Source organism: Heterodontus francisci, chromosome 27 (genome assembly GCF_036365525.1).
Source record: "Heterodontus francisci isolate sHetFra1 chromosome 27, sHetFra1.hap1, whole genome shotgun sequence".
Lineage (NCBI taxonomy): Eukaryota > Metazoa > Chordata > Chondrichthyes > Heterodontiformes > Heterodontidae > Heterodontus > Heterodontus francisci.
The window spans coordinates 7555358-7567653 of NC_090397.1; the positions used below are offsets into that span (position 1 = coordinate 7555358).

Genomic DNA, 12296 nt, shown 5'->3' on the forward strand with positions numbered 1-12296 from the left:
CTTTCATGCCTGCCCCGACCCATAACACTTGATTCTCTTGTAGGTCAAAAATCTATCTTACTCAGCCTTGAACATTTTCAATGATCCAGCCACCACTGCTCTCTGGGTAAGAGAATTCAAATGTTTACCAACCCTCTGAGTGAAAAGAAAGTCCTCCTCATCTCCATCTTAAAAGGGAGACCCCTTATTTTGAAACTGTGCCCCCTAGTTCGAGATTCCCTCACAAGGGGAAACATCCTCTCAGCATCTACTCTGTCAAGCCCGCTCAGAATCTTATGTTTCAATAAGATCACCTCTCAATCTTCTGACCTTCAATAAGTATAGGCACAACCTGCTCAACCTTTCCTCATAAGAAAACCCCTTCATCCGAGGAATCCCAGAGAGGATTTTAGAATATAGCAAAGGAGGACGAAGAAACTGATAAAGAAAGGGAGAATAGAATATGAATGTAAGCTAGCAAAAAATATAAAAACAGACTGTAAAAGCTTCTATAGGTACATAAAAAGGAAACGTTTGGCAAAGACAAATGTGGGTCCATTACAGGCTGATTCAGGAGAATTTATAATGGGGAACAGAGAAATCACAGAGAAGCTAAATGATTACTTCGTGTCTGTCTTCACTGAGGAATCTGAATTAGCGATCCAAGAGATTAGGGGGTATGAGGAATTGAAGGAAATTAGTATTAATAAGAAGGTTGTATTAGAGAAATTAATGGGCTGAAGGTTGATAAGTCTCCAGGACCTAATATTCTACATTCCAGAGTGTTGAAAGAGGTAGCTATGGAGATAGTGGACGCATTGGTGATCATCTGGAGTGGTTCCTGCAGATTGGAAGGTAGCAAATGTCACCCCACTATTTAAGAAGGGAGGAAGAGAGGAAATAGGGAATTACAGACCTGTTAGCCCGACATTAGTCATTGGGAAAAGGCTAGAATCTATTCTAAAGGATGTGATAAATGGACACTTGGATAATAATGATCTGATTGGGCATAGTCAACATGGATTTATGAATGGGAAATCATGTTTGACAAACCTGTTGGGAGTTTTTTGAGGACATTACTAACAGAATTGATAAAGGGGAGTCTTGGATGTAGTATACTTAGATTTTCAAAAGGCCTTTGATAAAGTAACCCACAGGAGATTGGTTAGCAAAATTAAAGCACATGGGATAGGAGGTAATATACTGCAATGGATTAAGGATTGGTTAACACGTAGAAAACAGAGAGTAGGAATAAATGGGTCATTCCCAAGTTGACAGGCTGTGACTAGTGAGGTACCGCAGGGATCAATGCTTGGGCCCCAGCTGTTCACAATATATATCAATGATTTGGATGTGGGGACCAAATGTAGAATTTCCAAGTTCGCAGATGACACAAAACTAGGTGGGAATGTGTGTTGTCAGGAAGATGCGAAGCGGCTTCAAGCAGATTTGGAAACACTGAGTGAGTGGGCAAGAGTATGGCAGATGGAATATAATGTAGAAAAATGTGAGGTTTTCCACTCTGGTATGAGGAATAGATGTGCAGAGTATTTCTTAAATGGTAAGAGATTAGAAAGTGTAGATGTACAAAGGGACCTGGGTGTCCTTGTCAATAAGTCACTGAAAGCTAATATGCAGATGCAGCAAGCAATTAAGAAGCCTTTATTGCAAGACAATTTGAGTAGACGAGGAGTGAAGTCTTGTTTCAATTGTATAGAAGCTTGGTTAGGCTGTACCTGGAGTACTATGTGTAGTTTTGGTCCCCTTACCTTAGGGAGGATATTATTGCCATAGATGGAGTGCAACCAAGGTTCATCAGACTTGTTCCTGGGATGGCGGAACTGTCCTATGAAGAGAGATTGGGGAAACTGGGCCTGTATTCTCTAGAGTTTTGAAGAATGAGAGATGGTCTCATTGAAACCTACAAAATACTTAAAGGGATAGACAGGGAGAAATGTCTTTACTCAGAGGGTTGTTAATAATTTGGAATTCTCTACCCCAGAGGGCTGTGGAAGCATAGCCATAGAGTATGTTTAAAGCAGAGATTGACAGATTTCTAAATACAAACGACATAAAGGGGATATGAGGATAATGTTGGGAAAAGGCATTGAAGTGGATGATCAGCCATGATCATATTGAATGGCAGAGCAGGCTCGATGGGCTGAATGGCCTACTTCTGCTCCTATGAATCAGCCTAGTGAACCTGCTCTAAACTGCCTTCAATGCAAGTATATGCCTTCTTAATTAAGGAGACCAAAACAATATGCAGTACTCTCAGTGCAGTCTCAGCAATGCCCTGTACAGTTGTAGCAAGACTTCCCTGCTTTTATACTCTATCCCCCTTGCAATAAATGCCAACATTCCATTTGCCTTCCTAATTACTTGCAGTACCTGCATGCTAACTTTTTGTGATTTACGTACAAGAATTTTGCAGCCTCTCCATGAAAATAATATTCAGCTTTACTATTCTTCCCACCAAAGTTGGCAACCTCACATTTCCCAATATTCCATCTGTCAAATTTTTGCCCACTCACTTAACCTATCTATATCTCTTTGCAGACACTTTGTCTCCTCCTCACAACTTGCTTTCCTATCTGTCTTATCATCTGGAAATTTGCCTACAATACACTCAGCCACTTTGTCCAAGTCATGACTATAGATCATAAATAGTTAAGGCCCCAGCACTGATCACCTTTGGCACTTCACTAGTCACAGTTTGCCAACCTGAAAATGGCCCATTTATCCTGACACACTGGGACAAATTTTACAGGTGTCCAACGTCGGGGGTCGTGGGGGGAAGCCCACAAAATGGTCCAGGGAGAGGCCTGCCATGGGTCTCGATGCCAGGAAGGACCACCCCATATTGCCGGTGGCGACGAGGCCTCGTGGCAGACCCCAGCTGCTCAGCGATGGGAGCCAAATTCACATTGTCAAAACAATGTTAATCAATTAATGAAATACTTACCCACTCCCGCCGTCCGTTCCGATGTCATATTGGTGGCAGCAGCCGGCACTCCCAAGCCTTCAGAGATCTGATGCTGGCCACTGGTGGGGAGGGGGGAGCAGGTAAGTATTTCAGTGAGGGAGGAGCGCCCAAACTAATGGAGGGGATGGTGGGAAGGGGTAAAATTAAAAGTTTGTGAACTTTGGAGGGGAGAAAGTCAGGTCCACAATGTAGGTATTTTGGGGGGGGAGAGGGCAAGGAATGAATATATGGTTATGGGGGGGGTGGTGGGAAATATGTGTGTAATTTTTTTCAGTACATTTTAATGAAACTTTAAACTTTAAACTGAAATGTGAGGGCTGGAAGCCCTTTAAAAATGGTGTCAGCACCTGCGCAGTGGTGCCTGACACCATTGCCGGGGCACACTGCCCGCCCTCTCCCACTCAAGATCAGCGGTGAGCTTGTAAAATGCAGCCCACTGTTTCCTGTTAGTTAGCCAATCCTTTACCTGTGCTAATGTTTTCCCCCCAACACCATGAGCTCTTATCTTGTATAGTAACCAATTATTCAGTGGTTAACATTTATTTAAATATTTAAATTCAGTTTCTGTTGCCGAGCAGTGGGGGGCCCACCACGAGGCCTCTCTGCTGCCGGTAAAATGGGACGGGGCCTTCCTGGCATAAAGGCCTGTGGCGTGCCTCTCCTGGAAATATTTTCTGGGTCCCCCTGCCACAGTCCCCAACGTCGGGGAACTAGTAAAATCCAGGCCTACATCTACTGGTTCCCTTTTACCAACCCTGCTTGTTACATGATCAAAAGAACTCCAATAAATTTGTCAAACATGATTTCCCTTTCATAAAACCATGTTGACTCTGCTTGATTGCATTATGATTTTCTAAATGTCCTGCTACTATTTCCTTAATAATGGATTCCAGCATTTTCTCAATGACAGCTGTTAGGCTAACTGGCCTATAGTTTCCTGCTTTCTGTCTCCCTCCTTTCTTGAATAGAGTTGTTACATTTGCAGTTTTCCAATCCACTGGGACTTTTTCAGAATCTAGGGAGTTTTGGAAGATTACAACCAATGTACCCACTATCTCTTCAGCCACTTCTTTTAAGGCCTCCAGGATGGAGGCCATCAGGTCCATGGGCCTTGTCAGCCTTTAGTCCCATGTGTTTTCCTAGTACTTTTTCTCCAGTGATAGTGATTGTGTTCCTCCCTCCCTTTTGCCTCTTGATTTTCTGCTATTCTTGAGATGCTCTTTTTGTCTTCTACTGTGAAGACACTTACAAAATACTTGTTCAAAGTCTCTGCCATTTCCTTGTTTCCGATTATTAATTCCCCAGAGATGGAAGGTGTTGTCGACAGTGCTATCATGCGCCACTTAAACAGCAACAACCTGCTCACTGATGCTCAGTTTAGGGCTGCCAGGGCTGCTCAGCATCCTGACTTCATTACAGCCTTGGTCCAAACAGGGACAAAAGAGCTGAACTCAAAAGGTGAGGTGAGAATGATTGCCTTTGATATCAAGGCAGCACCTGACCGATGGTGGCACCAAGGAGCCCTAGCCAAATGAAAGTCAATGGGAATCAGGGGGAAAATTATCCACTGGTCGGAATGATACTTAGTACAAAGGAAGATGGTGGTAGTTGTTGCAGGCTAATTATCTCAGCCCCTGCAAGAATTCCTCACGGTAGTGTCCTAGGCCCAACCATTTCAGCTGCTTCATCAGTGAACTTACCTGCATCATAAGGACAGAAGTGGGGATATTCGCTGGTAATTCACAGTGTTCAGCACCATTCGTGACTCCTCAGATACTGAAGCAGTCCGTGTCCATATGCAGCAAGACCTGGACAACATTTAGGCTTGGGCTGATAAGTGGCAAGTAACATTCGTGACACACAAGTGACAGGCAATGACCATCTCCACAAGAGAGAATCTCACCATGTCCCCTTGACGTTCAGTGGCATTATCATCACTGAATCTCCCACCATCAACATGCTGGGGGTTACCATTGACCAGAAACTGAACTGGAGCAGTCCCACAATTACTGTGGCTTCAAGAGCAGGTCAGAGGCTGGGACGTCTGCGGCAAGTAGACTCCTGACTCCCCATCATCAAGCCTATCCACCATCTACATGGAACAAGTCAGGAGTGTGATGGAATATTCTCAACTTGCCTGAATCAGTGCGGCTCCAACAACATTCAGGAAGCTCAACGCCATCCAGGACAAAGCATCCTTCTTGATTAGCACCCTATCTACCACCTTAAACATTCACTCCCTCCACCACCAATGTACAGTGGCAGCAATGTGTACCATCTCCAAGATGCACTGCAGCAACTCACCATGCCTCTTTCAACAGCAACTTCCAAACCTGTGATTTCTTACACCAAGAGGAAAGCGCAGCAGACATGTGGGAACATCACCATCTGCAAATCACCCTCCAAGCAGCACACCATCCTGACATGCAAATATATCGCCGTTGTTTCACGGTCACTGGATCAAAGTCCTGAGACTCCCTCCCTAACGGCACCGTGGTGCACCCGCACCAGATGGAACTGCAGCGGTTCAAGAAGGCACCTCATAAACACCTTCTCAAAGGCAATTAGGAATGAGCAACAAATGTTGGCCTTGCTCAAAGCCCAGGAAATGAAGAAAAAAGTCTCATCCTCGAAGGGACCAATGCTTACTTTCACTACTCTCTTCCTTTTTATATATTTGTACAAGCTTTTGCTGTCTGTTTTTATATTTCTTGCTTGTTTACTCTCATACTCTAATTTCTCCGTCTTCTGGTTTAGTCATCCTCTGCTGGCTTCTAAAATTTTCCCAATCCTCTGGCCTACCACTAATCTTTGCAACATTGTACACCTTTCCTTTCAATTTGACATCATCCTTAACTTCCTCAGTTAGTTGTGAATGGTGCATCCTTCTCATAGTCTTTCTTTCTCAATGGAATATATCTTTGTTGAGAGTTATGAAATATCTGCTTAAAAGTCTGCCACTGCTTCTCTACCGTCTTACCTTTTAACCTAATTTCCCAGTCCACTTTAGCCAACTCTGTCTTCATAACCTTGTTTAAAGTTTAAAACACTAGTACCAGACCCAAATGAATCTAAATAAAGGAAACTGTGAAGGTATGAGGCGCAAGTTGGCCATGGTAGATTGGGGAACTTTACTAAAAGGGTTGACGGTGGATAGGCAATGGATAATATTTAAAGAACATGTGCATGAATTACAACAATTATTCATTCCTGTCTGACGCAAAAATAAAACCGGAAAGATGGCTCAACTGTGGCTTACAAAAGAAATTAGGGATAGTATTAGATCCAAAGAGGAGGCATATAAACTTGCCAGAAAAAGCAGCATCTGAGGATTGGGAGCAGTTTAGAATTCAGCAAAGGAAGACCAAGAGGTTGATTAAGCAGGGGGAAATAGAGTATGAGAGTAAACTTGCGGGGAACATAAAAACTGTAAAAGCCTCTATAAATATGTGAAGAGAAAAAGATCAGTGAAGACAAATGTAGGTCCCTTACAGTCAGAAATGGGGGAAATTATAATGGGGAACAAAGAAATGGCTGAACAATTAAACACATACTTTGGTTCTGACTTCACAAAGGAGGACACAAATAATCTCCCAGAAATGTTAGGGAACCAAGGGTTTAATGAGAGGGAGGAACTGAAGGAAATAAGTATTAAGTATCAGTAAAAAAGTATTAAGTTAGAAAAAAAGTGCTCTGGAAATTAACGGGGTTAAAGGCTGACAAATCCCCAGGGTCTGATAATCTACATTCCAGCGTACTAAAGTAAGTGGCCCTGGAAATAGTGGATGCATTGGTGATCATCTTCCAAAATTCCATAGACTCTGGAACAGTTCCTGCAGATTGGAGGATGGCAAATATAACCCCACTATTTAAAAAAGGAGGGAGAAAAAAAAAACAAGGAATTACAGACCAGTCAGCCTGACATCAGTAGTGGGGAAAATGCTAGAGCCTATTATAAAGGATGTGATATCAGAACACTTGGAACGCATAAATGGGATTGGACAAAGTCTGCATGGGTTTGCGAAAGGGAAATCATGCTTAACAAATCTACTGGAGCTTTTTGAGGATGTAACTAGTAGAATAGATAAGGGAGAACCAGTGGATGTGGTGTATTTGGATTTTCAGATGCTTTTGATAAGGTCCCACATTAGAGGTTAGTGTGCAAAATTAAAGCACATGGGATTGGGGGTAATATACTGGCATGGATTGAGAATTGGTTGACAGACAGGAAACAGAGAGTAGGAATAAATGGGTCTTTTTCCAGGTGGCAGGCAGTGACTAGTGCGGTACCGCAGGGATCAGTGCTTGCGCCCCAGCTAGTCACAATATATATTAATGACTTGGGTGAGGGAACTAAATGTAATATTTCCAAGTTTGCAGATGACACAAAGTTGGGGGAATGTGAGCTGTGAGGAGGTTGCAAAGAGGCTCCAATGTGAATTGGACAAGTTAGGTGAGTGGGCAAATGCATGGCAGATGAAGTATAACGCGGATAAATATCAGGTTGTCCACTTGGGTTGTAAAAACAAAAAAGCAGATTATTATCTGAATGGTAAAATAAAAGCAAAATACTGCGGATGCTGGAAATCTGAAATAAAAACAGAAAATGTTGGAAAAACTCAGCAGGTCTGGCAGCATCTGTGGAGAGAGAAGTAGAGTTAACGTTTCAGGTCAGTGACCCTTCTGCTCACAACGTGGTCTCCTCTACATCGGGGAGACCAAACGGAGACTGGGTGACCGCTTTGCGGTACACCTCCGCTCAGTCAAAAAGCATGACCCTGAGCTTCTGGTTGCTGGCCATTTCAACACACACCCCTGCTCTCATGCTCACATCTCTGTCCTGGGATTGCTGCAGTGTTTCAGTGAACATCAACGCAAGCTCGAAGAACAGCATCTCATTTACTGATTAGGCATGCAACAGCCTGCCGGACTGAACATTGAGTTCAATCATTTCAGAGCATGACCGGCCCCCCATTTTACTTTTATCTTTAGTTATTTTTTCTTTTTTCTTTTCTTTTTTGCGTTTATTTTATTTTAGTTTGTTCAGTTTGTTTCTACTGTGCCTATCCACTGACTTTTTCATGTTTGTGATTGTGGCTGGTCAGTTTTCAGTCCATTAACACCCTATCTGTACTAATGCTTTGTCTTTCAGCACACCATTAACATATTGTTTGCTTTTGCTCCATGACCTTCTGGTCAGCTATTCTGTGACCTTGTCCTATCAATACCTTCTCTTTTGTTATCTCTTGCCCCACCCCCGCTTTACTTGCTTAAAATCTTTTACATTTCTTATTTCTGCCAGTTCTGAAGAAGGGTCACTGACCTGAAAAGCTAACTCTGCTTCTCTCTCCACAGATGCTGCCAGACCTGCTGAGTTTTTCCAGCACTTTCTATTTTTATTATCTGAATGGTGATAGATTGGGAAAGGGGGAGATGCAACGAGACCTGGGTGTCCTTGTCACTAGTCGCTGAAAGCAAGCATTCAGGTGCAGCAAGAAGTTAGGAAGGCGAACAGTATGTTGGCCTTCATTGCAAAAGGATTTGAGTACAGGAGCAAGGATGTCTTACTGCAGTTATACAGGGCCTTGGTGAGACCACATCTGGAGTATTGTGTGCAGTTTTGGTCTCCTTATCTGAGAAAGGATATTCTTGCCATGGAGGGAGTGCAAAGAAGATTTACCATGCTGATTCCTGAGATGGCAGATTTGACGTATGACGAGAGATTGGGTCGAGTAGGCCTATATTCACTAGAGTTTAGAAGAATGAGAGGGGATCTCATAGAAACCTATAAAATTCGACTAGACAGGCTGGATGTAGGGAGGGTGTTCCCGATGACTAGGGAGTCCGGAACCAGGGGTCACAGTCTCAGGATACGGGCTATGCCGTTTAGAACTAAAATGAGGAGAAATTTCTTCACTCAGAGGGTGGTGAACCTGTGGAGTTCTCTACCGCAGAAGAGTGGAGGCCAAGTCATTAAATATATTCAAGAAGGAGATAGATATATTTCTTAACGCCAAAGGGATCAAGGGATATGGGGAGAAAGTGGGAACAGGGTACTGAATCAGATGATCAGCCATGTTCTTTGTTGAATGGCAGAGCAGGCCCGAAGGGCCAAATGGCCTACTCCTGCTCCTATTTTCTATGTCTTACCCTCAAACTAAATGTGAATTTCTATCGTGTTATGATCACTTTTGACTACAGCATCCTTTACTATGCTGCTCCCTGGTTGGTTCCAGAATGTACTGTTCTAAGAAACTGTCTCTAATACGCTCTAAGAACTCATCTGCTAGAATACCTTTGCCGATTTGATTAGTCCAATCTATATGAGGATTAAAATTGCCCATGATTATTGCAGTACATTTCCTACAAGCCACTATTATTTCTTGATTTATACACTGTCCTACAGTGTAGCTTCTGTTAGGAGGCCTATAAACTATTCCCAGCAGTGGCTTTTTTCCTTTGCTATTTCTTATTTTCATCCAAACTGATTCTATATCTTGGTTTTCCAAGCCAAGATAATTTCTCACTAATGTACTGATCTCATCCTTTATTAACAGAGCTACCCCACCTCCTTTTCCGTTCTTCCTATCCTTCTGCAACGTCAAATAGCCTTGAATATTTAGTTAATAAAACAAAGTGCTGGAAATACACAGCAGGTCTGGCAGCATCTGAGGAGAGAGAAGGAGCGTTTATGTTTCAGGTCAGTGACCTTTCATCAGAACTGATGAAATAATGGTGGTTTGTAGGAAAGGTACCGCAATAATCGTGGGCAATTTTCATCTTCATATAGATTGGACTAATCAAATTGGCAAAGGTAGTCTGCAGGATGACTTCATAGAGTGTATTAGGGACAGTTTCTCAGAGCATTCTGGAACCAATCCAGTTCTGATGAAAGATCACCGACCTGAAACATTTCAAATTTCCAGCATCCACAGTATTTTGCTTGAATATTTGGTTCCCAGCCTTTGTCACCTTGCAACCACATCTCTGAAATAGATATATCATACCCATTTATTTTTATCTGTGCTATCAATTCATCCATCTTGTTACAAATGCTGCATGAATTCAGATAAAGAGTCTTTAGTTCTGTTTTTTTAGCATTTCCCCTACTATAACCGTATTTGCTGGTGCACTCTTATGTTTGTACGCTCTGTCCCTTCCGGTCACACTCTGATTATCATTACTCGTATCACTACCCTGCACTGTTGCCATGTACTTTCTCATTAACTTTCTAAATTTCCCCTCACCTGAACCCTCTCCCTCCAATATTTGGTTTAAAGCCCTCTCTACAGCCCTAGTTATTCAATTTGCCAGGACACTCGTCAGATGAAGGCTGTCCCAATGATACTGCTCCCTCTTTCTCCAGTACTGTGAGGTGATCCACTTAGGCAGCAAAATCAGGAAGGCAGATTATTATTTGAACGACTATAAACTGAGAGAGGGAATATGCAACGAGATGTGGGTGTTCTCATACACCAATAGATGAAGGTAAGCATGCAGGTGTAACAGGTGGTAAAAAAGGCAAATGGCATGTTGGCCTTCATAGCGAGAGGATTCGAGTACAGGAGCAGGGATGTCTTGCTGCAATTATACAGGGCCTTGGTGAGGCCACACCTGGAATATTGTGTGTAGTTTTGGTCTCCTTATCTGAGGAAGGATGTTCTTGCTATAGAGGGAGTGCAGCAAAGGTTTACTGATTCCTGGGAGGGCGGGACTGTCATAAGGAGAGATTGAGTCAGTTAGGATTATATTCGCTGGAGTTCAGAAGAGTGAGGGGGGATCTCATAGAAACCTATAAAATTCTAACAGTACTTGATAAGGTAGATGCAGGAAGGATGTTCCCGATGGTGGGGGAGTCCAGAACCAGGGGTCATAGTCTAAGGATACGGAGTAAACCTTTCAGGACTGAGATGAGGAGAAATATCTTTATCCAGAGAGTGGTGAGCCTGTGGAATTCGCTACCACAGAAATCAGTTGAGGTCAAAACATTGTATGTTTTCAAGAAAGAGTTAGGTATAGCTCTTGGGGCGTAAGGGATCAAAGTATATGGGGGTAAAGCGGGAACAGGCTACTGAGTTGGATGATCAGCCATGATCATAATGAATGGCGGAGCAGGTTCGAAGGGCCGAATGGCCTACTCCTGCTCCTATTTTCTATTTTTCTATGTTACTGGTGCCAGTGCCCCAGGAATCGAAACCCATTTCTCCTACACCATTGTTTGAGCCGTGCATTTAATTCTCTGATCTTATTTACCCTATGCCAATTTGCCCGTGGCTCAGGTAGTAATCCAGACATTACCACCTTTGTGTTCTGCATTTTAATTTAGCCCCTAGCTGCTCATATTCCGTCAGCAGAACCTCTTTCTTAGTCCTACCGATGTCATTGGTAACCACATAGACCATGACAATTGGATCCTTTCCCTCTTACTCCAAGTTCCTCACCAGCCCTGAGGAGGTGTCCTTAACCCTGGCACCGGGCAGACAAATCAGTCTTCGGGGCTCACCCTCTCAATTGCAGAGAGTAGTATCTATTTCCCTAACTATAGTGTCCCCTCCGACTACTACTACATTCCTTTTTACTTCATCCACTTGAATGGTTCCCTTCACCACAGTGCTGTGGTCAGTTTGCTGATCCCCTTTGCAGTCTCTGCTCTTGTCCACACAATCTCGAACATGTTGAACAAGTGCAAGGGTTGCAGCTCTTCTATTGCTACCTTCTGGATCCCCATACCTGCTTCACTTGTAGTCACACCCTCCTGTTCCTGAGAACAGACCAAATCTGAGAACCTAGCCTAAAGGAGTGACTGCCTCCTGGAACAAAGTGTCCAGATAACTTTCCCCCTCCCTGATGCATCGCAGTGTCAGAATCTGAGACTCCAACTCACCAACTCTAAGCTGAATTTCCTTGAGCTGCAGACACTTACTGCAGATGTGGTTGCCGTGGATCACACTGATGTCCACCAGCTCCCACATGCTACAGTTGCAATACATCACCTGCCCTGCCATTTATACTGTGCTTACCTAATTAGGTTTCAAGTTCAGAAATATCACTATATAATAATTTTTAGTTATATCAAGTGGTTTAACTAGTTAAGCTACAAATCTAATACAATACTTATAGTGATGGTAATACTATCGAATGTCAAGGGGAGATGGTTAGATTCTCTCTTGTTGGAGATCTTCATTGCCTGGCACTTGTGTGGCACGAATGTTACTTGCCACTCATCAGCCCAAGCCTGAATGTTGTTCAGGTCGTGCTGCATATGTACATGGACTGCTTCAGTATCACGAATAGTACTGAGCATTGTGGTTGAGATGATTGGCCTCCAACA

The 12296-nt window shown here is 43.2% G+C and overlaps 1 protein-coding gene across 7 annotated transcripts in view; it reads right to left on the reverse strand.

Annotated features, from left to right (window-relative positions):
* The window catches only part of LOC137384622 (cilia- and flagella-associated protein 54-like), a 712374-nt gene that overhangs the window by 447136 nt on the left and 252942 nt on the right, over nt 1-12296 (reverse strand). The window lies entirely within an intron of this gene.